Below are 26,737 nucleotides of genomic sequence, written 5' to 3' on the forward strand. Positions count from 1 at the left end.
AATTTCTCATCTAAACATGAAGTTTTATCTAAAGCTTTGAGGACAAATATTGCCGGTATCATCTGCATTAAAATTGTTTTCTTACCCCTCTGAAATCTCACCAAGAAAAAAAACAAATTTTTCTTTGCCTATTAATAATAACAAACATTACTTTTGTCAGGATCAGTCCCCATTTGGTCCTGTTTTGTTGCTTTCCTGTTTGGCCAGCAGGTGTCGCTGGCCATTTTGTTCCTTCGTCAGTGTCGTATCCCCTTTCTTAGTCCTTAGTGTGCTTCTCTGCTCCCCAGGCCACTGTGCAGCTGAATGGGCTAAGTGTACAGCTAAGCAACCATGATACTGTACCTTTGTGGGTATGTTGGGCTGTTTAATTATTAGTCTTGTTTTCCCTTGTTTTGTTAATATGTTCTTGTATTTTTACTATAGGTCCTTTTTATTGAATCCTTGTTTCCAGTTATCTCTAGCTGTGTTTAGTTTTATAGTAATGTCATGTAACCCTTGTTCCTAGTATCTCCTGGTGTTTCAGTCCATAGTGTTTGATGATAACCTTCACCTGTTCCCTTTAGCCCAGATCTCTTGTGTGTAATTAGTAATTTGCCCACGCCTGTACTTCGCATTGCCTGGTTATTTGAATATGCATGTGCCTGCCTTTGCCCTGTTCCTTTGTCAGTCATTGCTGATGTAGGTTAGTTCCCACTCATAGTCTGCTGTTATTGCTCTTTATTGGTGTAACATTCACAAACAATTTGTTTGCAGGGAATGCATCCGTTGCAAGAACTATACGCTCCTGTTCACTTCCCTCCACAGATTTATTCTTCTTGTTCTTCCACTTATCCTCTGAAATGTTACTTGAAAGCTGCTTTCCTTCTCAACTCTGGCCAGTGAGGTATGTAAGGGTGTGTTGTAAGGGAGCATATGATTGGCTAGAAACTAAACCTGCGACTGAATGTATAGAGAAATTCTCTCATTCTCCCACCAACTCGTCGTCTCCACACAGCTGATTGGCTGGAAATGAAACCTGCGACTGAATGTATAGAGAGACTCTCTCATTCTCCCACCAACTCGTCGTCTCCACACAGCTGATTGGCTGGAAACTAAACCTGCAATTGAATGTATAGAGAGACTCTCTCATTCTACCACCAACTCGGTCACTCCTTTGGGTCTCTCGTTCTTGTTGTGAACAAGAAACTTGAAGGAGTGACTGAGCTGATTTGTGAGCGAGAGAGTGGCTGTTTCTCAATATGCTTACTTGTCTGTTCTTGTGTATTTCGACCTGTTTTCTGTCAGTTTCCATTGCTGAAAACTAGTTCCAAAACTAAGAACAGAAAATAAATGATGTTATTTTTGTTTTTTTCTACAGCAGATAGAAGCCATGACCTGGTGTTCAACACAGTAAAGCCCCTTTTGTCCGTTTTTTATCCATAAGGCAATGTACACAAAAACAAAGCCATATTTTGCAGCCTTTCAGAGGGAGATAGACTATTTATTTTTGTCCTTAAAATTTATGAAAAGGAAAAGTGGCTGTGAATGATCTTGTACTTTCTGAATTCACCTAGTACTTCTCGCCATTTGGATGAGGTGTTTTTTGTTTGTTTGTTTGCGTGTTTTTCCTATTTTCCCTGAGATTTTTTGTTTTACTTTTCTGGTGCCTCTTGGAAAGTTGTTAATCTATATTTCATGCTTGTTTGATGTAAATTTTGGATTTAAATAAAGGTTAAAATTTATTGTTTATTATTATTGGGGTGGCATGGTGGTTAGCACTGTTGCCTCACACCTCTGGGACCCGGGTTTGAGTCTCCGCCTGGGTCACATGTGTGCGGAGTTTGCATGTTCTCCCCATGTCGTCGTGGGGTTTCCTCCGGGTACTCCGGTTTCCCCCCACGGTCCAAAAACATGCTGAGGCTAATTGGACTTGCTAAATTGCCCGTAGGAGTGCATGTGTGAGTGAATGGTGTGTGAGTGTGCCCTGCAATGGGCTGGCCCCCCATCCTGGGTTGTTCCCTGCCTCGTGCCCATTGCTTCTGGGATAGGCTCTGCACCCCCTGCAACCCAGTAGGATAAGTGGTTTGGAAAATGGATGGATGGATGGATGGAGGTTTATTGTATTATCCCATGTATATGTTGCTCTTGTCCCACCCAAAATGTCAAAGATGCATCGGTTGCATATTCACTAAATGAGAACAATCCCATGATTCATTGTATCCCAAATTTGTTCTTGGGAGGCAAGTTAGCAAGGTCGCTCTTGCCAAGCCCACAGCTGTGTCCAAATTCAGGAGCTGCATCCTTCTAAAGCTGCATTCAGAGACTGAATGTGTCAGAACAACGTAACAAGGCTGTCCCATTTCAAAGGCTCCTTCAGAAAGTGGTTTTGGAATGTATCCTTCTTTTGCCGAGTTAACAAGGATCCATCCATTGGATCCTTCATAGCCCAACATATCCCAAGATTCCTTGCACAGTCCTTCGAAGGATGCAGTCCTTGAATTCACAAACTGGGCACTTCTGTAGACCCTGCAGTTCTACAGCAGCCTCCAGCGTCTGCCCACGAGCATGTGATCGATCTCCTTTGCGACACCACCAGTATTGGAGTACCAAGTTCAGCGATGCAGCTCAGGGTGTTGGAACCAGGATCCAGCAACCCACATACCTTGACCTTTAGCAAAGTCAAGGAACATGGAGCCACTTTCACCCCGGTCTTCAGACCCATGGGGACCAACACAATCTTCATAACCAGCCCTGTCAGTGCCAGTGGTCGCACTGAAGTCACCCATGACCAGAGGAGTGTCACCTCGTGGGCACCCATCAACCACTGAGCGAAGTTGCATGTAAAATGTCTCCCTCAATGAGACATCACTCGCTGCGGTCGGTCATACACTGAGACAACAGACAAGACACCCAAGGAGTGTCTTAGCCTTAGCCTTGTTGAAAGGAGTGACATCAGACACCATCGGGAGGAATCGATCCGCTACAACAACAGCTACTCCCTGAGTATGGCAGCCATCAGACCAATCACACCACCTACAAAGATCTAACCACTCCCTGGTGTGCGTACCTCAGAGAGTGTTGCCACCGTAACGCGGAGTTTAGGAAGCTCCCCCAACAGCAGAGGAAGATGGTCATCCTGCCAGAAAGTGCTTTCCTGTGGGCAGCTGCAGCAGAGTTACTCCCACGGAGCGCAGAAGGGTGTTACGCCTGTTTACATTGAGCTGTTGTGAATTGTTTTACAGTGGCTGGAGTGCCAGTCCCACTACCAACCTCCAAAATTTTTCACTTCAAGTTGGAGGAATGCCTGCAGGGCTGGATGCAGTTTAACATCATACCCAAGACAACATAAACTATAATTCAATCAATACCATTTATTTTGTCAACTGACTTATTGGTGGTATTTAGCTTACTCCTTAGCATTTTTAGCCTTAACAATAGGCTATTTTTGACAAATGGGAGCACAAGTGTTTCAGGTCTATTTTATGCAAACAGGAAGTGCCGCTGAATGAGTTGGTGAACAAATCAGAATGAATCTTTGGGTTAGATTTAGGTAAACTGAATCAGATTGTGTCTCCAAAAAGTAATTTCACCCCTCACTAGGGTTCTTTGCTACCGTTTTCCCCAAATCTTTCCCTGTGTTTTAGGTCAGCCCTTGTTTTGACCCCTTGCGATCCTTTTGTTTCTGGTTAAGCATATGTACAACTTTGGAAAAAATTGAGAGACTACTCAATATTTTTTTTAAATCTGCATTTTTAAATCCTGGTTTAATCCTGGTTCTGCAGGCAGAAAGCTATTGTCATGACCTGCTCGTTTGGTCTCGTCTGCCACGCCCTCTCATTTACCTCGTGTGAAATCCTGATTGTTCCCAGCTGTTTCATGTTATTTTCAGCTTGTCCAGTGTATTTCAGTCCGCGTTCGAGTATGTTTCCCTAGGTCTGTCATTAACGTTGCTTGTTTGGAGCATGTTCCCTGTTAATAAACCCTGTTACTTGCCTGCACTCACCCTAACAGCTACGCTGAGCAGCAGGCTGTTTCCAGATTTCTAAGACAGCAGTACACAAGATCAAGGTGAAGCAGGAGACACTGAGAATGACTAGAAACCAGGGTGGAAAGGGCAGAAGCAACTTTCTAATGCCAGAGATGACTGTTAACTTACACGACAGTTTCTCATGAATCATATGATGACATCAAGTGACTTTCCAAAGGAAAACATTAAGTGCAGGTGTGAAGTGCACTGCTAGGACAGTTCGTATCAGGCTGCTAGAAGCAGGGCTGTAGTCCCATAAAGCAAGGAAGAAGCCCTTCATTAATGAGAAACAGGGAAGAACCAGGCTGCAGTTTGAAAAAAACAAAAAAAAATATTCAATGAAACAAAAAATTGTACTGTGGTCTCTTAATTTTTTCCTGAGCTGTATGTTCTGTAATAATGTCCCCTTCAGTTGATTGAAGCTGTGTCTGGATCGTCATTCCCTCCCTGCTTTCCGTTGTGACAACTTCATTTTCGTAATGACTGCTTTTTTTCCATACCTGAAACTATCAGAGACTGGCATTATTTACAAATGAATACATTTGGATTCCACAATATCTCTTTTAATTGACATGGATAATGCTTGTAAGGGGTAACCCAGAAAGGCGGAGTCCGCTGGGTGTTCCGTATTCCGCTAAATGACAGGACTGTCTTAAGCAGGAAACTCAAACTGATCAGTGCAAAGTATTGAGCCATGCATATGCGCCTTACTGAGCAATCTCTTGTCTTGTGTTTACCCATTGCTTCCTCCCTGTTCCGTCTGCCTTGTGTACTTACCTTGCCTCGTCCTCTCCCCAGACCCGCTCCCGAACCTGAACTACCTTCCCTGCTGAGACCGGCAACTCCTGTTCCCTTCTCCCTGTGTTCTCGTGTCCCATGTTTAATCGTCGGACAGATCTTTAGGCTTTGGACCCCTGCTAACAAACTCAGGGACGGATTATGGGTTGTGTGGGCCCCTGGGCAAAATGTTTGCGAGGGCCCCCCCCCCACCACCACCAGCCCCACCACCACAGCCACCACAATTCAAGGGCCCTTGGCAGCCAAACGCCCTCCCTATAGGGTCAGGGGCCCTTGTAGGCAGAGGATCAAAGAATGTAGGCCCTCTAAAATAGACAAACGAAAATACATTGTTGATAAGCGTTGCAAATTGTTTTGGGCTAGGGGCCCCACGGGCCCCCTGCACCCCAAGGGCCCTTGGGCAGCGGCCCCGCTGGCCCGGTCCGTAATCCGTCCCTGAACGAACTACGACCACTCTCTTTGTCTCGCCCCATTTCTTCGTTCATCTCCGTGCTGCCAATAAACCCTCGTGTTGTACGCATCTCTGGATCCCTGCTTCCCTTATTGAGCAGGCATTACAAAGGGTTACCAAACTATTGTTTATTATTTTATTAAATAAAAAGACCTCACTAGACTATATTTTTTATGTGCTTTATTGGTGAGATTTGTGACCAAATCATTAACAAGATTGTGCATTATGTCATGATCTGCCTCCATCTTGTCCCCTTTTAGCCAACAGAGGTTGCTGGTCATCCCATAATCACCTTGTTCCTATGCCCTCATGTCTTGCCCCTTTACACCTGTCTCTCTTCAACCAATCCTCTATATATACATATGTGTCTTATAAATTGTAATATTTGTGCTAACATGATATTTAGTTATGTTACTCAAATGTATAATTGGGTCAGTCCGTGCCAAATCAACCAATGTACAGAAAAGTTCATGGGCATCATTCCTGATTTTGATGAAAACTTGGTATTTTGAACCTTATAGAGAACACTGAAAATTCCCAAAGTTTTATTGAAAAATTCCGATGCAGTCAAAGTCATGGCCCTTTCAAATTTGGGTGCCACGCCCCTTTTTTGCACTCGCGAATCGTACATATAATTTGTAAGGATTTTCAGGAGACCATATCTTCGCTTCTAAGCATGCTAGAGAGCTGACAATTGCTCTCCTGTCCTACTTTTCCCTGTTCTTTTAGAATCTGGTATTAAAATTAAGCTCAGCACTTCAAAGTTATGGACCTGCAAAAATCAGTTTTTGGTTCACTTTTTTCGGAATTTGACCCCAAGCTGTGGGGTCACCACCACACCTACACCCAATATTCTTCTATATTTTTGTTATTTGAGGAAGATACTGTAAGCATATGCAAATTAATTCTAAATAACCATTTATTCTTTGATATATTGCCATCTGAAAATGGTCACAGGTGAGAAATCCCCCACAGGATCCCCTACTTCGGGGGCGTGGTTGGCTGTGTAGATAGTTAGTGATGGAAATGCAACTTATACAGTTGAAAGAAACATATCTGAACTATACATGCTGAAAATATAATGAGGTTCAAAATACCAAGTTTTCATCAAAATCAGGAATGATGCCCATGGAGCTCGGCACGGACTGAGCCAATTAATATAGCCATTTTGTTAATATACTATGTTATAAGAAAGTGCAGTGCTTTGATGTCCACTGGGAGTTTGGCCATAGAATATCAGTGAGAAAATGTACCCTATTAATAAAATAGCTGCCCTATCATTATATATTTGCACAAAGTGTGCAAACAAGACATATGAGCTACATTGAATAACATTTCATTTATATGTAATGCATTTGAAGACACACTCTGGGCCATTAGTGGCGAAAACTGCTGTACTTTTTTACCAAAATATGAGATTATCAAGTCACAACAGGCAATACTGCCTGTTACGGACGTGGGACATGGTGCAGGCGGGGAAAAGGTGACGATCCACTTAGCAGACAACAAGGATTCTCTGAGACAACAAGGGTCTATGGAATACAACTAAAATTCACTTGGGAAAGACACCAAAACAAAGGACCATGAGGGGTCAGAAAAAAGGGAAGAGACTCCAACACATAAAACAGACATAGGAGGAAACAGGTAATACAGAGACCAGAACTAGAGAATAGAGGAGACTAAATCACTTAAATACAAACAGGTAACCGGCTAACATGAGAGCAGGTGTGGCACATGAGAGAATTACCCAATCAGCAAGGGAAACAGCCAACAGGTGGAGAAACTGAACAAGCACAGAAACTAGGGAATTGTAACAAATACCAAAACTAGCGAAACATTACTACATACTGGGACTTAAACAACAAGGTTATGGAGGCAGAATACAAGCAGGGCAAAGCCAAACAGAACGTAACATAACAAACAAAGGGGAAACAGAGAACCAATGAAAAAGAATAATACTAAGTTGGTGAAGCCAGTCTTGGGCCCATGATTGGAGGATACCAGTCCCACACACTCCGCCCACCAAGCTAAGCAGCAGTCTGGTTAGAAAGGGAAACACACGAGGGTTTTCAGACAAGGAGTGACAAGACGGGATGGTCAACGACATCGAAGACACGAAGGGCAGGACCTGCCGGGTGCTGACCCTGACAACCACCGGACTGCAGTCGAATCACTGTTAAATATATAACAGGTTGATTTAACTGAGGAAAAATGGAGTAATAAAGAAGCATAATGTTTAATATTGTATGCACCTTAACAAATAAGAAATGACAGTTTTCCATTTGTTCACAGATATACTCTAACCCTAATCTCTCGAATGGCAACATAATTAACGATAAACCCGCCTCACTCATGTTTGTTAATACATAAATGACAATGTAGCATAATTTTATTCTGTGATAAATGTGCAGCAGGTGGCTTGGTCAAGTTTCCTGTTTAATCAGCTGAATTTCTTTTGCACAATATCCAGACTCATAAATGAGCACTGAAGGCAACCAGCTTCACAGCAGAATGTGGAATTAGTACAGGGTCAAATTAAAAAAAACAGACTAATGTGAAACCTTTATCCATCCATCTTCCAACTTTTTGTCCTGGACAGACATGCAGGGGCCCTGGAACACATCCCAGGCAGCACACGGCAGAAGACAGTGGTACACCCCGCAGTAGAATGAGAATTAAAAGCCATAAATAACATTTAGGGTAAGAAAAGGGCTGCATTGCACATGTTCAAGTTGCCAAACTTTAGTTTCTCTCCTTTGCTCATACTCAAATACACCACAAGGGGGTGCTCTTCTTAGACCAACAGATGAAATTCGTTTGCGGGGTTTTCTGTAAATAAGACAAGGCCTCGCTTTGCATTGGCTGCAAAATTGTCACTAAACCACAAGAAAAACTGATTGGTTAACTGTGTTAAATGAAAAAGTAAAAATCTAGAAAAAGAGTCTGACATGAGTGGGTTACAATGTCAGTTCACATGCAGGTAGGAAGTGTTCGTGTTTTGTTTTTGCTAGGCGTGTGCCGATACTGTGCTTGTGTTCTTGTGCCAATATGCCGATGCCTGTAACCAATATCATGCAATGCTGAATCAGCATAATTATTTATCAGCAAAATAAACTGGACAAAATATCAGAAGTGTGGAAATACTCCAGAGTATCGACATCAAAATGCAAAGCATAGCAGACTGCAAATTGTGCTCTAATACACCAATCAAGAGGAGATACGAAAACAGATTCAACACTAGTAATCTATCCATCCATTTTCCAAACTGCTTATCCTACTAGGTTGTGGGGAGTCTGGAGCCAGTGGTAGGGGCAGGGAACAACCCAGGATGGGGGGGGGGCAGTCCATCACAGGGCACACTCACACACACACTCATATGGGCAATTTAATAATTCCAATTAGCCTCAGCATGTTTTTGGACTGTGGGGGGAAACCAGAGTATCCAGAGGAAACCCACATGGGGAGAACATGCAAACTCACAGGTAACCCAGGCGGAGACTCGAACCCAGGTCCCAGAGGTCTGAGGCAACAGTGCTAACCACTGCACCACCATGTCGCCCCCCCATTAGTAATCTAAACATCTGAAAATGAAACATAAGAAAGGGCATGATGAGCAGCCACACTCTGCAAAACCCAGATGTGCAGCAAACACTGGCACAGAAAATGTCAAACGGTAAACCTGCAGTTAAAATTAATAGAAGGTCTTAGCCAATATTGATCAGGCACAGTGTCATAATACTGGTAGGCAGAGAGCGTAAATACTTTCTGAGGTCATACGGCATAATGCAACGTTTGCCATTTAAATTCAGTTGTAAACACTTAACATCACCTAGAATATTATGTATCTATTTTGCTTTAGGTCTCCAATGTTCCAGTGATATTGGTATATTTTTACTGCTGTTTGTGGTATTACTACTATACATAGTGCCACTGGTCAACAAACACAGCTGCACAGACACAATCATAATTCTTCCTTTTATTTTGCTTGAGTGCTCTGTGAATGTGACTCTTTTTACTCAATTGGTTGGTTGAAACAAAATCTTGGTCTGGATTTTTACTCTCTGGACCTGAAATCTCCACCTCTGTTATTTTGAAACTACTGTTGCTTGGGTTAGCACTGCTGCCTCACTCCTCTGAGACCTGGGGTTGAGTCTCTGCCTGGATTCCATGTGTGTGGAGTTTGCATGTTTTCCCTGTGTAGTTATGAGGTTATGTTCTGGTACTCCGGTTTCCCCACACAGTCCAAAATCATGCAGGGGTTATTTGGAGCTATCAAATTTCCTGTAGGTGTTCATGTGTGAGTGTGCCCTGTGCTGGGTTGGTACCCCATCCTGAATTTTTCCCTGCCTTGCACCCGTAGCCTGCGGGACAGGCTCCGGGTCCCCTGCAACCCTGAATAGGACAAGCAGTTGCAGAGAATGGGTGGCTAGATGGATGGATGGACTGCTACTGTTTGGTTTTTGTATTAACCTTCGGTCAAATGGATTCTCCTGTTAGTGTTTACAACCTTAAAAATAAGCAGTAGTTTATAGCCTGTCTCAATTTCAGTTATCGTATTATCAGTTATCAGGCTATCCTCCATTGGTATTACACTCCCTTTGAGTGATTCAGATCCTATCTGTCACTCAGTTCATACAATGTAAGTCTTTTACATCTTTTACATCCCAGTTTTCCTCTGTTACCTCAGGAGTACCCCAGGGTTCTGTGCTGGGGCCCCTCCTTTTCATTATTTATCTTTTTCCGTTTGGCAATATCTTCCAATATTAATTTTCACCGTCATGCAGATGACACCCAGCTCTACCTCACTTGTAAGCCCACTTTCAACCTTCCTCCCTCCTGCCTTACCGATTGTATGAAATAAAATCGTGGTTCTCTTCAGATTTTCTTAAACTAAACGGTGATAAAACTGAGGTACTCTAAAACAACTAAAACAACATTATCTAAAATCAACAGTTTTTCACTTGACATTGATAACTGCTCCGTTTCCCCTCCTCCACAGGTTAAGAGTCTGGGTGCCATCTTCGATAGTACCCTCTCCGTTCAGTCCCATGTTAATCATGTCACCCGGTCTGCATATTTCCATCTCCGTAATATCAACCGTCTTTGCCCCTCCCTCACCCCCCAGGCTGCTGCTATTCTTCTCCATAGTCTCATTACCTCTGGGTTGGATTATTGTAATTCCCTCCTCCTAGGTCTTCCCCAAAAAACCCTTCACAAATTACAACTCGTTCACAACTCGGCCGCTCGGATTATTAGCGGGACACCATCCCTCCACAGCATTTCACTCACCTTGCTGCACCTTCACTGGCTCCCTGTCAAGTTTCGTATTGAATCCAAAACCCTTCTCTTAACGTTCAAGGCCATTCACGACCTGGCACCTCCGTACCAGCATGATCTCCTTCACATTGTTCCCCCTCCCGCAGCCTCAGATCATCTTCTTCTATTCACTTGGCTGTCCCCTCTGCCCGTCTTACCACCATGGGGTACAGGGCCTTCAGTCGCTCTGCTCCACGGCTCTGGAACTCACTCCCACCAGACATCAGAAACATCAATTCACTTTCACTTTTTAAATCTGCCCTCAAAACCCATCTTTTCAAATTAGCATATTCTCTCTAAATTTTCTGTTTGTTTGATTATTGTTAATATTATTAGAATTATTTTATAAAACTCATTTTATTCTACATGTTCTCTGCATTTTATGGTTATTTGCTTTATTGTACGGTGTCCTTGGGTTCTAGAAAGGCGCCTTTTAATTAAAATGTATTATTATTATTATTATTATTATTATTATTATTATTATATTGCATATTTACAAACTAGTAGACTGTAATGCAGTTATGCAAGGTGAATTACAAAGGAGTGTTGCTGCACCACGATGGGTGTTTTCATTTTGGGTTACTAGTCATACAGTCTGAGGAGTCTCAGACAACCAGAGACAGAATTACGTTCCAGTGGCCTGTACTACGAAGTGGGGATACTGGCTCATCAGGGTAACTTGTCAGATTTAAGGTACCACAGTTTAAATGGACTTCATATTTGTTCGCTCACATTTTGCCCAGACTACCTTAAATCTGACAAGTTACCCCGATAAGCCAGTAACCCCGCTTCGTAGTACAGGCCCCTAGACCTCTCCACTGACATCCCACTTTGCCTTCACTTGAGGTTATTATGACTCATATGTTGCTTATACTGGCCACCAATGATCATATATGTTCTTAGTTATTTCTCGTATGCATCATATATCTGTGATTTTTTTTATGTTACTTTGCCATTGTTTTTCTAAAATCACATTTTCACTAAGATAAAAACATGTTTCTGACTTGTAACTGCTTATCAGATCAATGTTGGAAGGGGGGGGGGGGTCGCACGGGGCTGGAGACTGTCCCAGACAGCATAAGTCACTAGGCAGAGGTACCCCCTGGGCAATCCTTCTGGAGTAGGGAAATATTTCTGTGAGATCATGTATCAGATGCCGCTGACATCCCACCCCCCACTGTTGACAGCAGAAAAGTCATCGATGGAAGACATAGAGGTTCTGCTCAATTTTAACAAGTCTTGGAAAGATCACCAAGATAAGATGGCTGGTGCCCTGCAGATTCTTGTGTTATGTGTATGCCAGTGACTCAGTGGTTTTTTTTCCAAGAGAATCCAAGAGAAATTAGTACAGGGTTTATCAACGGGACCTCATGTTATCAAAAGTTTACCAGTTGGAGCCAACTCCAGATTCCCTCACTGAGGTGATGTACATCCAGCTGCCACAGTTCAATGAATCTCTGCAGCCTGAAAGACAATCTCTAATATTACACAATGATAAACCCATTACTGTGACCCAGTATATTAATGGAGTTCAGTTACAGCGAACAGAGGCAGATTTTCGGTACCAGTGACGTTCTATTGAACGTTTATATTATTTAATGAAGCCGGTACAGAGAGGTGTACATGGACAGTCAGGAGAGTTAGGCAATTCAGGTCCAGAGAGTAAAAGTCCAGACCGGGATTTCGTTTCAACCAACCAGCTGAGTACTCTGAGACTGTGACTCTTTATGCTCAACTTGTTGGTTGAAACAAAATCTTGGTCTGGACTTTTACTCTCTGGACCTGAGTTACTCAACTCTGACAGTCAGAACAAGGCTGTGCAGTCAGTAAGATAGAACACAGACCTCCAAAATATTCACAGATGAGAGACTTAAACTCGCGTGAGAATTGCTCCCTGAAGGCATAAAATGCAGTTATTGGCAAAGATCCACATAACACATTCCATCTTTATCCTTCTAAAGACGCTTTTAGCAATGGGAAGAGAGGGGCTGTGGAAGCCTCGTATTCATTTCTCATATAGGAGACCGGCCACAGTAGACACTGACCCCAGGCATTCTCTCTCAGAAAGAAGGGTAAAGATTTGTACCTTTGCCTGTCACTGGGATTGTACCCTCAATGCTTTGCCAATTTCTGTACCTTAAAAGGTACAATTACCTACAGATGAGGGTACAATTCACAGACCCTTGAAGGTATAGCCCCAGTGACAAACAAAGGTACAAATTTGTACCCTTTTCTCTGAGAATGTTTTCAATAGTTTAGCTTATAAGTCCTTGGCTGAGTCCCCTTAATTTGTATTTTCTTTCTTATTTGTATCTGCTTCTGGCCTTATGCTGTAATTAGCCAGTGTACATAGACCTGTTTACTGTTTATTTGGAGAGACCATTCTGTACAGCCAAATGAATCACATGGATATTAAACTACGTGGCCAGCAGATGGCGTAGTAATTAGGGTCTGGTTACCACTTCATGTCTGAGTCTGTACTTTGCTGCTGATGCCCCAGAGCGAGAGTTTAACAATTTCTTTGGAAAACTATGCCAAGCACAATAACTGGATAAGGAGTAAAATGATAAACTGTGTTAAATAGAATAGTCTGCTAAACAGCTGAGTAAGAAATATAACCTGATCCACATTATCTGAACTTGGCCAAATTCCACATCAACAGTAAAATCTTCAGATATGCACAGTAAAAACATTCTGTAGTCCTACATTTACTTTGGAATAAAAAACGTACTGTGTCCACGTAAAGGAAAATATTCTTTTGCAGTTTAATGAAGCAAATAATAGACAAAAATATATATTATTTAGATTGTATCGCCTCAAGCAAACTACTTCCACAAACTACTTATTTCCACACAAAGATGCTTGTTTCAAAATTTGGAATTAAAATCTTCTTCAAGAAATGTGATACTACTTGACATATTCCTGGTAGGTTAGCCAGTGATTTGTCAATGATTTTCATTATGTATGTGGCTTTTTAAAAATACAGTAATTTTAAAAAAATAAGGCCGTCTAAGATGGAATAGTGACCGCCAGTATACATTTGCACGGTGTTGTTAATTTTCTGCAATGATCACAAAAATCCACAAGATGGCAGGACAGCTCAGCTTCTCCAACCGCCAACCAAATAGAGCCACGACCTTAGAGTCTAGACATATATAAACATCTATGGGTTTGCAATTATTTCCTACAACAGGTGGAACTAGGTGGTGTGTTTATGTAGTGCTACATTGTCAGATAAAGGTAGCAGTTTGTGTCTTTGAAGGTACAATTACTTGTCGCTGGGGCTGTACCCTCAAGGGTCTGCCAATTGTACCCTTGGGGCTGTACCCTTTTTTGTACCATTGGGGGTACATTAATGTTTTTGTACCTTGGGGGACAAAACCGAAGCAGGGTAGTACCCTTTTTTTCTGACAGTGTATAGAATCATGTTCAATACAAGGAGCATTTATGGCACTGAGTTAGGTGTCTCATATTTAATGAAGTATTTTACCTGTAGTGATTTTGGACTGGAGAATATACAGAAGATGGATGCAGTGCCTGTCAGGGCAACAACCCAGTTATCAGATAAGTCATGTTTTGCGGTAGTGTCCCGCTCCCTCCCCAGCGTTAAGGTTCTTGTGGTTTTGTAGGCTGGGGTCGCTATGTCGGGGAAATGATTTGATGTGGATGGCGCCGTCAGCCGTCAGACAGAATCTGAATATATATCGTTGAGGCATTTTGCTGGGAGTATGGCGACAAGTCTAAATTTGGGATATGAAAACTCAGGGTTGCATGAATTTGGAGAAAGTGCTGTGAAAATCATTAGCAAAACATGCCTTTCATTTGATGGGGAAAAAAGTATGAAAGAGCAGAGAAATTGCAGCTTACGATTCGGATGATTAAACTTGTGATATTCTCACTACACAAATTGTGTGTGTGAAGTATGTCATTAGGAAATGTCTTTTGGGCACATTTATGAAATATTGAACTTCCAGATGGATCACTAATGTGTATTAGTTCACTCAGAGCGGGACTGTAGCAGTGAAATGCACAGATTCAGTCACGTTTCACGGATTGCCCTTGTAGGTTAATATGACATATAAAGAAGCTTTTCTGAACTTTTCTTTGGCTGGAGTATACTTAAAATGTAATAACATTAAATAATTGCATGTGTGTTTAATGGAAGCTACATAATTGTACCTCATGTCATTACAGCAATATATTTTGATGTGTCTCCTTGCTTTAGTTTTCTGTTTTGCATTAAAATATATGAAATTGTTTGAAGATAAGGCATTATACAACATACCCTCAATGAATTTAGAACCTGCATAGTGCTCCAACACACAACAGATGAATATAGCCCTCATCACGGACTCACTCTCACGGCTAGTTATGCAGGTAACCACAAGTTTTCATTTACCGTAACCTATTATTGCTTTTAAACATCGGTTATGTAATTTATGAAATCGAATATGCTTCATCACTTGTCACAGAGTAGCATAATGTAGCCCTGCCTATATTTACTAAGTCAGGTCAAAATAAAAGTGATTTTTCATTGCATGGGACCTGTGGACGCTCTCACCTGTCCAGTATTTTATTCAGTTACCATTTAAATGAGTTGTAGAGTACTTTTAACAATATAAAGTACTTTGTATTTTCACACACATTAATAATGGTGCATGTGACATGGCGATACCGTTGACATTTTCCGGACCTTTTCGATATTTATGACACAGTCCTGTAAATGTTTCACGCTGATGTTTCTGCCTCTAAAAAGGGAAAATGCAAAAAAAAAAAAAAAAACGCTATTTAAACAACGCTTTTAGTGCCAATGATTGTTTACAGATCCCTTCCAAAGACTATTTCGGAGGATTACATATTTCTTGCGGTGCAGAATGACAATTTATTTTATGCATTTATATTTATTATGAATGAATACAGCATCGGCATGTACGTTATCTTGCTTTTTCTCATTCAGGACCCACAGTTTCATTTTTATTGGTTAATGTTCACATTGATTAATATAAGGTTCGCCTTCGTACCGATTCAAAGTGACAGGTGAGACCGCCAGAGCTTCCAGACGAGTGGGGGGCTAGTTAACTGCGCGAATGTGGACCTCCACTGGTGGCACCTTGCACCGGTGCGCCGCGACTCGCTCTGGTTGGCGCTGCAAGTAGTTCCGGGTGTCTGACGGCGGAGCGAACGAGTGGTTCCCGGATGTTAGCTGGCTCACTCGCTTCTGAGAGGGAAAAAGCCAACGGCAGAAAGTGGAGGAGCCGACACGAAGGGTCTAGGCTGACCAACGCTGCTGGCCAAGCTGAAGTGGGCTCAACCCGGCACAAACGCGCAAGGACGCGCCAGCACCAGGGGAGGGGGGAGCAGAGGAAGGACTTTTCCCCCCGGGGGACGAACAGGTCGGAAGGGCCGGGGGGAGGGAGAGACAGTCGCAGTTCCAGTGTGAACCTGGACCGGTTCAACATACCACGGTGAGTGACATCGGCAACATGGGGGTCGGAGTTTCAACGAGGCCCGGGGGGAGAGCGGCGTTTTTGCCGCCGCCGCTGCACTCGAGCCCGTGGATTGGGTCGAGCGGGCGGGCCTTGACAGTTTCCCCTCACCTCCTCCTTCGTCACGTTTTGGAGCAAGGGGACTAGGGTAGTGGTTTAGTTACTCGGCTAGTTAGCTGGTTGCTGAGTTAGCTGCCACCAGGCGGGTAACGTGGCTGGCGCGGAAAACACATGAAATTGCGCCGCAGTCGCACCTCGACGCGGCTAGTTAAGTTACTTGGCAACGGGGAGCCTGTCGCTTCGGAAGCAGGGGATGGTTAAGGTTGACCTGCGTGGGCTGGTGCATCTGTCAGGTAACCGGTCGTGCCGCCGGCAGCCCGCTGGCTGCCCGGTGTGAGGAGAAGTTTAACGCAGCTTCTTTCCGAAGCCCAGGTGCTGGCCGGTCGCTTCTGTACCGCACGGTGCCAGACAGATGCCAAAAACACAAAGCGGTGCGGTTGCGAGCTGAGCATCTGAGGACCAGCTCGGACGCGAGAAGATCTCTGCGTGTACCTTACGCGCCTGTCTCCCCGCATGTTTTTTTCCGATTGCAGGGAAGACTATAATCCACATTTGTATGCAAATTAAAGGTATTGAATTTTCGTATTACTGTTAATCAGTCTGGTTATGCGCGGAGTGGATGCTCAGGGTGACACGCGTGAGGATGCTGACAGTCTTGCCTGTGAGGGTGGATGACACTCTCTTGTGTCTGATTCAGTTAACTTTATCTATTTATTATTAATAAACCTGACTATTCTTCTAACGACTGGTGAATAAGTTGATTGAGGGTTGCTGCAGTGCTTTGTCGGATAATTGTGTTTTAAGTCTTATTAAATTCGCTGTATGTCGTGGGCGCGCGTCTTTGGTGCCAGACAAAGAGGCTTCGTGCAAACGCATGTGAGCATCGGGCGTACTTTTCATGGTTGCTGTACATACGGTGATTCTCAGGAATCAGGGTGCGCTAGTTGCTTTAGATCCCGCGCTGATACACCCACTGACAGTTTATAGACAGGCGGTATTTATAATTGATATGCCCCACCTTGTCCTTCCTGGACCTTCAGGTGTGCAGATGGGTCAGAGTGCTTCCTCAATGTCTGTCTCAGTTTCTGTCTTATTTTTAGAATTAGATTTTATCAGATCCACATTGACCATATATTCCACCTTTCTCATGAATCTCGTGTCTTAAGGGCTATTTAATTGTTTTCAGTTGAATGGGACATTTTTCAGCCTTCCATTGTCAGTGCGTGTGAGTGCCAGTTTTCAGCTGGCATATTGAGAGATCAGACTGACTGATAAGGTGGCTGATATGTGGTAGTGATACTTTTGTGTTGATGACCAACAGGTTCATTTTTTCTGCTGTGTTCCAACATTGTACTAAAATGAAAGTTGAGCTCAGTTTCTTTGGCTGTTTAGTGTTTGACCTCCGTATCAGAAGTTTAGTTCTGCATTGTCATGCTTTCAGGGGTGTGAGGTCACCATGAGCACCAGCCTTTTTTTGAGTGGCACAGGATGCAGGGGGATATAATTAACTCCGACTGCTCCCCACCAAAATCTTTTTTGGCTTCCGTTTACTTTGCTGGTTGGAAACGTGTAGGCCGACCGGTCAAATAAACCTACCAGAATGGGTGCCAGTCTTGTTCTTAGGAGAACTCCAGCTACCATCAGCACCAAGTGCCTAGTGGAGACCTTATCAGTAAATGCACAGTCCATATAAATTGTTAGTGTGCCCAATAAATAATGGAGTGTGTTATCAGTGCCTATTCTACTAACAGGCTGCGATCACACCCCTCCACCGCAGCGCACTCTGCCTTCTGATGTTAATACGCTTCTGGGGATTTGTCTTATGATGATCACATACGTCGGTAACGTAAAACAGTTCTCATGAAGGGTCATTTTTTTTTAATTCCCTTATAGGCGGCCTAAAAATGACATCTTGAATTAATTATACTTGCAAAGTCTGCTTGCTCTCTTGATTTAGAATGAAGAAATGAATATAATTGTAAAGACCCCCCCCCCCCCCCGTTCTCTTTAAAGTAGCTTTTGTGAAAAAGCTGTGGCATTGACTGTAGACCTCCAAGACTGATGTACACTACTTGCTGGTAGAGGAAAGGATTAACTGTGTGTGTGTGTGTGTGTGTGTGTGTGTGTGTGTGTGTGTGTGCGCGTGTGCGTGCATGTGTTTCGGTGGGTCGGGTTCACTAGGAATATGTGTAATTATAGCTTTTTATCACCACCCAGTTCCAGTGTTCAGTTACTATTGATCAAGTGTTTCCAATCGATTAACTTCACGCAAATGTGACTTAGGACCAGAATGTGAATGCTATATATCCTCTGACCAAAAAGGGTGGGCCATTGATGTGGGATATTGCCTTGTACAAACTGTGACATTCGGCCTGTAAATGTTACTGGATTTCCAAGACACGGTGACAAGAACTTTTGTCTTTCAGCCAAAGAACTACTTGTCCAGCATTCTGCATATGTGGCCTGCCTGAGCCACTTTGTGTGTTGTTGGTGGGATTGCTTAAATGTCCTTGATTGAGAGCAATTTGGCTTTTTAATTACAGGACAGCTGCCTTGGATCGTGTTGATTGCCATTTGTGGAGGCTCCCGGTCGATTGTTTATAACCCTTCGAACTCTCAAAGCTGGATAGCCTGAGATGTAGAGATGAGGAGTTTGCAATAATTACTTAATTGGTGCGGAAACCTAATTTAAGTGTCAGTTACTGGCTTAGGTATAAGAAATGCTGGCTGATTTATGATGACTTTTTCTCTTAACAGTTAGTGTCAGATGGTAATTGAGCATTGTATCGTATTAGTATAGCAAGCAGATCATTGACATAGAATTTTTGTCCTCTTTTGCTGAAGTTCCGTTGGCTGAGGGCAGCAATGTCCACGCTTTTACCATTTCCAACAAAGGCCTTCGTGGTGTTTAAAAGCATGACAGAGGCAGCACAGTGTTTCTTAGCGGTTCTCCTGATACCTGTTTGTGAGGAACGTGGTCTGGGTGGTGTCGGCTGTTTGCGGTCACCCCTTTTGGGATCCTTTTTGATGTAAGATCGATACTGTAGTATTGAATATCTGTAGCTAATTAGGTCTTGGTAGTTCAGTGTCTGACAAATGCAAGATTATTTGTCAAAGGGAATCTTTGGTTTGATATGTTGTAACAAGCACTCATTGGTGATAATTGACTTCTGTCAATTAAAAATGCTTTTGGGAATTAAGAGCAATGGGATCAGAGTTTCAAAGGATGGATGATGCCCATTGCTACCCATGTTTCCGGAATTCTAGTGGAAACATTTTGTGGCATTAACAACTAACTATAAGGCTTATGCATTGAGGTCTTCCGGTTCCTTGCATGGGCAGCTTCAGGCCCAGTTTCTTTGTGGGCATTTTCAGCTTTGCCATACAGAGCCTGCACAAGTGGGCTTTTGCTTCTGCCTGCGAATGTCGACATGTGTATGTGTAAGATGTATTGTTTTCCCCCCCTTATTCTCCTCACTGAGTGAGTGTAGGCTGCTGAAAGGCAAAGCTGACCTGCTTCGTTTGACGCAAACCTCTGTGTTCAGTTTCATTAGTCCCGCCCCCGTTTCGGAGAGTGATTGTGAATGTGTGAAAACTGGTTACAGATCTGGTGATGTGTGTGTGTGTGTTTGCAGGCCTCTGACTGGGCTTGCAGGCAGCCCTGCACCTTACGCATACCAATTTGGTCATTTGGAATGCGCCGATGGCTCTCTGCCCGGCCTGTCTCCCAGAAAGCCTTTTTTAATTTCCCCCCTCGTTGAAGTGATTATTCAAATGGCCGTCCGTGAGATGGGGTTATCAGACCCCTGTTGGTAAATGGACTCCTGTGCAAGGCTAATGTCCCCCCCCCAGCTCCGAAGCTTCCCAGCAGGTAATTGGTAACTGCCAAGTTAGCGTGTGTGTGTGGTATTACTGAATCGCAAAAAAAGTGGTTTTAATGTCATTATTTCCCCTCTGAACTGTTTATATTGACTGTTCCCATGTAATACTGCATATCAACAGAATACTCATGGCTACTGGTAAAAAGTTACAATTATCAAATTTTATATGCTGCAAATGATGCTGACCATTGTATTTTATCTGTTACATTACTGTTTAAAAGACACCTGAATTTGATTTGTGGCTCAAGGTTGGCATGCTCCCAGGCAGCCTGTTTCCTAAAAATGAACCCTTGACCCTCATTCTGGTGTTCTTTGTAGTCTTCCGGGAGGAGGCTGTTGTTCCTTTGGAGTCACTTTTTTTGTGATAAGTGACCTTGTTGTGCGTCAGCTGAAGCAGTACCCATCTTCATAACCTCTATGCTGGCTTCAAGCCGCTGCCATCCTGAGATACACGGGAGTTGTTTTGGTACAATCATCAGAGCCTCTTGGGTTGCGGAGGCAAAAGTGACGGCTTGTACTAAGGGTTTGGCTGGTTAGCTGTATGATTTCCTGTTCAGGGTTAACACGGATTGGAGAGAGAATGTAACTTGGGCATTTGCCTTGTCTTTTTGCTGCTATGCTTCATTGGGCTGGTGTCAGGACTTGGGTCTGAGTTACAGGGGCACGAAAACAAAGCAGAACACAGTAGCGCAGTGAAGTGTATCCTGGGAATGAGGACGAGACAGACTGAATTATCCCAGATCATTGGAATGACTTGTAGTTGTCTCCTCCTTCCTCTTGACAGGGACTTCTTTGCCTCCCTCCCCCAGCAACCATGGCAATCAAACTATTTATTCATTAATTTCAGGCTTTCAGTTATGTTTAGCTGTTGTGGATTGTTTTGGGTAATTATACAATAGCAGCTTAAAAAATATGGTTGAACAAGTTGGAGGCGCTGTTAGACTTTGTGAGGCACCTTGAGGTGCGTTAAGGTGGGTTGAAGCCTGCTCCGTTCCTACAGGCAGAAACCCCTGGGCTTTCGAAGCTGATTTATTATTAATGGTATTCAGAAGCCAAAGTTTTCGCTTTTGCTCAGTTGGATGCTTTAGTCTATTTTTGCTGTAAATGAATGAATTTTTAACAAGCCCTTTCCCTGGATTTCTGGCGGTTGCGGGAAAGCAGCGCAGGGGCCTGCTCCCCTCCCGGGACAGAAGAGCAAGAGCGAGCTCAAACCAGCCGGGCCCTCACGAAGCCCGGCTCAGATGGCCGTTCGAGTTTTATGATTATCCCCTTCGACTGGGCAACAGCAGGAGCTGCGATGAACCCGTGGGCCGGAACTGGCAGCTTTGCGCCAGGGAATCGTTTTATAACATGTCTGTCGCTGACTCTACCGTGTGCGTCTCATCGTTTCATAAAGAGTGCCTTGAGCAGTCGTCGCGCACCTGCTTGGGGCTCGTGCTCAGCAAGACAAACTTGCCGAGTGGGTCTGTGCAGGCTGTGATGATCCTCGTGATCACTCTCCAGCCAGCAAACATCCTGACAGAGTGAGAGGGAAAGGGATTCTCTGATAGGGAAATGAATGAATGTGTTCATTAGGAAAGTAGCACTACTTGCTGGCATTTGCATGTTTAAGTGGCTGTGAGGTCTTAACACCTTCTTCAGAATGTGTCTCTGTAAGTTAGTTGGACCTATGCCACTCAAGCTGCAGAGATGTGGTGCCTGAGTATGTGGTAGTTCTGGCCTCATTACTGCTGTTTGTCCTGTAGCATATTATTGAGTTTCATTTGAAATGATAAACCCCAGGTTAATAGTAATAGCTCAGTTTTGATACTGTGCATAATTTGAATTATTCCTGCAGAGTCTACGAAGAAGGACTGAGTTCTTGCTAAGCTTGCACAGATTAAATGAGGTCAATACAGCACCCATAGTACTATTTAATATATATATATATATATATATATATATATATATATATATATATATATTTTTTTTTTTATTACAGTGGCCTGATTGAATAGTGCAAGCTTAGTTGGGTGTCTGGATTCAGTACTAGTATGGTGTCCTATTTACCTCTTAAGGTAAATAAGGTAAATCCCCCACTCTCTCCAAGGCAGTCTGTTGCGAATCGCCCACAGAAATCGTTCCGAAGGCCACAGTGGCTACCCTGAAACATTATCTGTTTTTTGGTGGTTTATTTCTGAGTCTCCCATGAACCAAAGTTGCGGTTAGTGTTGAAGCCTGTGTCATCCTATAGATGTTTCATGTGCTGATGGCTTGGTTTGAAATAAAACCAGAGATGGCATGGTACTGTGTGAAACCACAAAATGTCTAACTCTTCTTAAGAATTTCCTAAAATGCAGAAAGTGTTTTGCTCCAAAGAGGGCCAGAATTTAATCTGCATGTGTAATGTTTGTGTGTGTGTGTGTGTGTGTGTGTGTGTGTGTGTGTGTGTGTGGTTTGCTTAGGAGTTGACATGTCATTGAAATCCCCAAAGGGGCTTCTGTTGTACCTTTGAAAATAGTTGCGTGGGTGCTTTGGGTGAGAATGTGATGAGCCGATGAAAGCCATAATATAATTGCCTTACTTCAGCATGCCCATGGCTCAGGTTCAAGTCTTTGCATGGACTGAGGCTGCATATTACTCTGTTATGACACGTGTGCTGCCAGGTGCTTGCAGGAGCCGTCAGGCAGATCTGTGGCTCTGTTCTGTTTGTCGGGTGCTTCTCCCTAAACCGGCTCTCTTCCAGTTTGGCCCAACAAAGGCTGGCTTCGTCCCTCTGCCGTCCGTCGTTATGAAATTCAATAAATTTTGTCCCGCATATCTTTTTTAAATGCGGAGGAACATTCCATTTGTGATTCAGAAAATCCCTGTATGGAGCCAAGAAAGCTCTCAGTGGGGCTGGAGGAAACTCTATCTACTGAGCCTTGGCCCAGCATGGTGATTGACTGCTCCCCAGCTGATAGCCAGCTAGCCCCTCGGCAGCTGGGCCTGGCCAGCGCCGTCTTCCTCGCCTGCATGACTCCCGTTGACTAGCCCCTTGGCAGCCGGACCGTGCCTGCTCCGTCTTCCTTGCCGGCATATCTCCCATCAGCTAGCCCCACGGCACTGGCACGGCCCGGCTGCCGTCTTCCTCGCCGGCGTGTCTCCCGTCGGCTAGCCTGTTCTCTGCTTTGTGGGGCCCTGAGTCTGAGATTTTGGAAGGATATGTTGTGTTTCTCTAGTGACTCACATTTCCTTTGGACTGTGAGCTTTTCCCTCTATGTTGATAAACAAAGGAAAGGGGGTATGAGGATTGGGAGGGGGGGGACTGAATCATTCAGGAAGTGTGTGGTGGGACTGTCCAGCCCTGTGCCCATTGGGTGGAAGCTTTTTGCTACCAGGCAGTGGTGAGGAGAGTCATCTTTAGGGCTTTAATCTCCTGGTGCTGAACTGCCATTTGCAGTTTCTCTCTGCTCAACCACCACCCCAAACTCTGCTGTGATCTTCAGTGGGATGGGGAGGAGGAGCTTTGTCGGCTTTCATAAGCTTCACAGAAGTGCCAGTGTGTAAGTGTGTGCCCTGCAACAGACTGACATCCTATCCAGGGTGTACCTCTGCTATGTGGCCTCTGTTGTCTGGGATGAACTGCAGACTCCCCCACGAACCAGTACTGAATTAGTGGCTTGAAGATGGATAGGTGTATGTAGATCCCAGACCGGTGGTTGCCGTATTGTGTTTAAAAGGCACATATCCATATTGTGAATATACAGCCTTTGTAAGTAAGAAATCCATATGTATCTTAGTACAGAGGCTGGACATGGGCTCACCGTGGTTGGTGGTATATTATCAGCTTATTGATTCAAACCTTATGTCAGCATCAGAAAAATTGCTTCCGAGTAGTGCGGCTGGCTTTGTTTGTCTGCAGTACTATTTTGGGAAGATGAACTGAGCTTCGGTTACTTTCTCATTTAAGGTCATTTTGAGTTGGATTTATTGTTATTATAATTATTGCTGTTACTGCTGCCGCTATTACTACTACTGTAGGATGGATAATGGAATGAAGCTTAGCATTTAAGTACACAGCCGTTGTGGTTGCGGCCTCCTGCACGCGTTCCGTGTGCTTGGAGGCAGAGTTGGTGGTTCCCCAGGGAGCTCACTGTTACCTTTACTCAGTCCCATATTCATCTTCATGCCGGCGACAGAGTCACAAGAGACCGACTGGCCTACTTTCCAAATCTTCTAGGAGTGCCAGAGACTTCTGTTTGCACGAGAATAACTTGAGCAAATAAGTCGCTTTAATTGCAGGCTGTGTGCAGACCTCAGGGCTGCGTAGCAGGTAGTGTGTGTGCTACTTTGGATGATTTGTAGTTTGGAACCCAAGTTATATGTGCATATCAACCGATTGGTGCTCGGATTGGTTTATTTTAAGTTTGTATTTCCTTGAAGAGGTTACTTGGTGATTTATTTTGTTTATTAACCTCATTTCTATTGCGTATGTCTAATATGGGTAATGTTTCAGATAGTTGAGCATGCTGGATGGACTGTGGAATTTGTAAATATGGGCACCGTGGTCAGTGATACTGATCGTTTGTAGAGTGCGCACTGTAGGATCTAGCACTCTAGCATTGTCTGGTGATGTCTGAGGATGAAAGTAGAGAAAAGAGCTAGTAAGTATCTTTCCCTTATGGTGTCAAACAACAACTTACACATCACAGGGCAGTAATGTGTTGTCCATGTTGCAGTAGGGAAGGCATTGTGTGCTTAGCCCTATTCGGACTGTATTAGCTTTACCTGGGGATGTAATATAATTGAAACAATTACCGGAGAGGTCCGTAATTTTAATCCAGTCTGAATTTGCCATTTCTGTAATTATTACAAGCCTCCACAATAAAAATTCAAATTGCTTTCTGCATTGTAGTGAACGCAGACCTCTGTCGGTAATAGCAATGGAGTGCGAATTGTCATTCTGGTAATAAGGTCATATCTATAAAGACACGCATCTGTTTGGTAAGGCTGAAACGGCATTTATCTACTTAAAATCAAGCTTAAATGGGTACAGAGTTTTCCACATAAATATCTGACGACGGGTTCTTCTGTGGCAAGGTTTTCAGGAGGTGCCGAGCAGTATAACACTGCAGAGTGCACTGATTTGTAAGCTACTGTTTGGTCTGGAGGAAAAACAGAAAGGTCTGCTTTTGTGTTTGATTAGTATGTTAAAGGGATAGGTCTCCCACAAAAAAGTTCTTTAGTCATTTGCTTTTTTTTTTTTGTATGCGCTAACTCTGATGTTAACATCCAGACTGAATTAGTTGTGGTCATTTGTAGGGAATTACATATGTTTCTTAATGTCTGAAAGGGTCAGTCAGATCACTTTACAAATTACGTACTGGACTACCCTAGGTTTAACTAATCATGTCCAACAAGGGCTTTTGATGCATCCTTGAATTATTTGGGTGTGCTATGAAAAAGCCAATAAATGCATTGACAATGCAGTAGAAGAGCAGAAACATTTTACACAGAATATTAGTCTTTTGGTAATTACTGCTCGTTGCCTATTAACATGCATATAGTGTTTTGAGGTTTCAATAGCAGGAGACCTACTTGTGGATGACAACTTTGCACTTAATTGTTTTAAAACCGGCCGTTTTTAAGGTTGCTGTATTCGGTTTACCTGGTCTAACTCTTGGATTGGAATTGATTTTTTTCCCAAACTAACACCTATATTTCTTAATTTGTGTAAATGATTAATTGTGTTATTTAAGATTTATTGCAACATGTGATTGGCCCAGTTTTTTTTTTCTTTTTTTCAAAGCACTTTTGGAAAGTTTGCTTGGTTCTGCTGAACACATTTTCAAATCAGAGTAAAATTAATTGATCAATTAACTGCTAGTTGCTGACAATGCCCTATGTTCTGTGTATCAAAAAAAAATCTGTTGGTGGTTCTGCAAGTTTTTCAATGTGTAGCTGGTGATTGTACTACTGTCTGCCACATGTATTATTCTGTTAGACTTGTCGTCATTGGCCCACATGAAACGAGGACAATCATTTGTTGTGTTCTGAGTTTAAGGAACGTTTCTGCTCAAGCATGTTGCGTTATGATCATGCTTCTGTCTGTGTATTAATCATTTCACACCATTATCACTATGGTTATAACTTAGTTTTCAAGAATGGCACATTTTCCAGTTTATTTTATTATGTCAGGTCCAGAAATAAAAAAATTATAAATAAGCATGTCATTTTAACCTCCTAGGTTTTATGCATTCATTTGCTTAGCTGAAGAATGGGGTTCTAAACTTTTCTTCTTTATGACCTTGAGTTTGCAAATGTTAGCCTTTGTTCTCATTTTATTCTCAAACCTGCTCTTTTCACTGTCAATAGTCTTTCAGCATCATACACAACAGGCAGACAGACGTTTTTTATGACTGTGTAAAATATATGGTATCAAAAAGTCAGTTGCACCTAGGGCTGCACAATTAATCATTAAAAAAAAGGGCTCTCACGATTGACATCTCTATGCGATCTCATTACTAAATCACAACTGTGTTTCTGCATTGCATTACATCCTACTTTTTATAATTCTGCATTATTTTTAAAGTGTGTTTTCCCACCGCACCAGGTACCTTACCTTTGGTACTTTTAAGAAGTTACCAAAAGTATGGTACTTCAAGGTGTTGGTTTTCCACTGGTGTAAAAACTGGTACCTGCACTGAATGACTTCACAGCATGAGGCAGGGTGTTTTGTACTGAATTCGAAAAATATCTGTATGTTACAGGGCTTGCC

At 43.1% G+C, this 26,737-nt stretch overlaps 1 protein-coding gene and 1 long non-coding RNA gene across 2 annotated transcripts in view; both read left to right on the top strand.

Annotated features, from left to right (window-relative positions):
- Positions 1-285: 285 nt before the first annotated feature.
- LOC125747790 (uncharacterized) lies at positions 286-1,721 on the top strand. Its single transcript, XR_007399376.1, has 3 exons — positions 286-350; positions 805-883; positions 1,358-1,721. It is a non-coding gene; the product is annotated as an uncharacterized LOC125747790 (long non-coding RNA).
- A 14,029-nt stretch (positions 1,722-15,750) lies between these two features.
- Positions 15,751-26,737, top strand: part of foxj3 (forkhead box J3) — a 57,329-nt gene continuing 46,342 nt past the window's right edge. The window contains exon 1 of the mRNA XM_049023272.1: positions 15,751-16,036. The gene's annotated coding sequence lies outside the window, so the exon portion shown is untranslated. The remainder of the gene's footprint in view (positions 16,037-26,737) is intronic.

Source organism: Brienomyrus brachyistius, chromosome 8 (assembly GCF_023856365.1).
Source record: "Brienomyrus brachyistius isolate T26 chromosome 8, BBRACH_0.4, whole genome shotgun sequence".
NCBI classification, from domain to species: Eukaryota; Metazoa; Chordata; class Actinopteri; order Osteoglossiformes; family Mormyridae; genus Brienomyrus; species Brienomyrus brachyistius.